The sequence below is a fragment of the Mus caroli genome, unplaced genomic scaffold (genome assembly GCF_978045245.1).
Source record: "Mus caroli unplaced genomic scaffold, Mus_caroli_1 scaffold_6, whole genome shotgun sequence".
Classification (NCBI taxonomy): Eukaryota; Metazoa; Chordata; class Mammalia; order Rodentia; family Muridae; genus Mus; species Mus caroli.
The window spans coordinates 138,111,056-138,113,389 of NW_028227261.1; the positions used below are offsets into that span (position 1 = coordinate 138,111,056).

At 42.5% G+C, this 2,334-nt stretch overlaps 1 pseudogene; it reads left to right on the plus strand.

Annotated features, from left to right (window-relative positions):
• Nucleotides 1-278: 278 nt before the first annotated feature.
• LOC110292404 (SWI/SNF-related matrix-associated actin-dependent regulator of chromatin subfamily E member 1 pseudogene) lies at nucleotides 279-1,509 on the plus strand (annotated as a pseudogene).
• The last annotated feature ends 825 nt before the right edge of the window (nucleotides 1,510-2,334 follow it).

Sequence of the window (2,334 nt, forward strand, 5' to 3'; positions counted from 1 at the left end):
TTGTACTTGAGAATGAAATTGTCACTAGATTTTACTTCCCATTCTTGATTATTCCTCAGTCTGGGCTTCTGACACAGCGACAATAACATGAGGACTATTCTGACTTGGTGAAGAAAAGTGGCCTGAACTCAGGGGAATCCATTGGTGATTCATTTTGGTAACTGAATGTTTTATAAAACAAACAAGAAGACAAGGGAAGTGAAGTCGACATTTTGGGCACCTTTTCTGCCTGTTGTGTCTCAGATTCATTCTTAAGGAATAAGAACTTAACCTCCAAAATGTCCAAAAGACCATCTTATACCACTCCTCCCACCACAGCTCCTGCAACACAAATGCCCAGTACACCAGAGTTTGTGGGATACAATCCATATAGTCATCTTACCTATAACAACTACAGGCTGTGAGGGAACCTGGGACCAACACCCAGGTCACAGCGTCATCTGGCATTACAATTCCAAAGTCTCCAAAGCCACTGATGCCTTACATGAGGTGCAGAAGAAAGGTCTGGGACCAAGTAAAGGCTTCCAATGCTGATGTTAAGTTGTGGGATACTGGCAAGATTATTGGTGGCATGTGGCAAGATCACACTGATAAAGAGAAACAAACATATTTAAATGAATATGAAGCAGAAAAGGTAGAGTACAATGAATCTGTGAAGGCCTACCACAATTTCCCTGCCTATCTTGCATATATTAATGGAAAAAGTCATGAGGAAGCTTCATTAGAGGAAGAAAGTCGACAGAGATAGTCTGAGATGGAGAAAGGAGAATCTTATATGAGCGTTCAGAGCCTGTGCAGGATCCAGATGATTATGATGGCTTTCCAATGAAGCACACAGCCACTGCCTGTTTCCAGAGAATCCACTGTCTCATCAGTCAGATCCTCAGTGACAGTATGGTACCTGATGTCCGGTCAGTTGTCACAACAGGTCCTCAAGTGACAGCTACAGTCTTTAATGGTTCATCGGCAGAAACTAGAAGCCAAGCTTCTTCAGATAGAGCTACGACACCAGGAAATGAAGATGAAATCCCAGGAAAGCACAGACTCCTTTGACAATGAACTTAAAAGGTTATGTGGTCTGTAGAAGGAAGTAAACATGGAGAAAACTGCAGCTGAAAGCACACAGGTGGAGGATCAGGCCCGCAAGAGGCAGGAGGAGAGAGAAGGAGGCAGCAGAGAAGCTGAGCACAGTCAGAGCAGCATCACTCCCGAGGAAGAGCAAGTGGTGAACAAAGCCGAGGAGAAAAAGGATGATGAGAGCATCCCGATGAAGACAGAGGAGACACATCTTGAAGAAAAGCAGGGAGCCAGCAGAATGGTGAAGAAGGCACGTCTATTCTGAGAAAAAGGAGAGTGGGCAGGAGGGGGTTGACAGTATGGAGGGGAAAGGGACCAGTGACAGTAACACCAGCTCAGAGAGCAATAGCGCCAGTGGAGGAGCCGCCCACAGACCCAAGAAGGAGAAGGAGGAAATGTTGCCTTGTATTATGTGTCCTAAAACTTTTTTAAGTGAAAAAATGGGGGGGGGATTGTTAAAAACAAACAAACAAGCAATAATAAAACAAGCAAGAATACAACTTGACCCAAGTGTGAACACACTCATCTGTCTGCACTTTGAGATCAGAGTGAACACGGGGACATCCTTTTCCTCGCGGGCATTCATAGACAACATGACAAACCAAGATAGACTCAGAAATACTGTTCCCCCAACAGCACTAAACACAATTCCCTCGATGGCACTAATCAAGACGGACAGATTCATGGCGACAGAACCCATATATTCAGACTCACAGTGCACCAGTACCTAATACCGGTATACCATAACCAAGGCACTGCCAGCACTCCAAATGCCTCCACCGTGAAAAAAGACCACTCTGCTCTTATCTGGAATGCAATTGAGTAATGTGATCGTTTTTTCCTTAAGTATTTTTGTCTCTTGTCACTGATTAACATTTACGTTCCCATAGAAATTTTATTTTGACAATCATATCAAGGAAAATTCATAAGAAAATTAAAATACAGCCTGAAGTACACTTCAAACTGTGGAGTACAAAATATTGAATCATCTTTTACTGCCATGTAATTCACAAGTTACTGTTCAGGCCTTTTCTAGGACTCTTTTGAAAGTTGAATTTTCTTAAGTACTTTCCAAATACAGCATCCATTTGAATAGTAGTGCTTTCCCTTGGTTATGGATTATGGTCAACATAAAAGTGCTTTGAAAACTAAAAAATATTCCAATGCTAATTAAAGCACACAAACACCAGGCCAAGGGAGGCATACGAAATTGCCATTTAATTCTAAGAACTGAGTACCTTCAAGGAGAACTATATG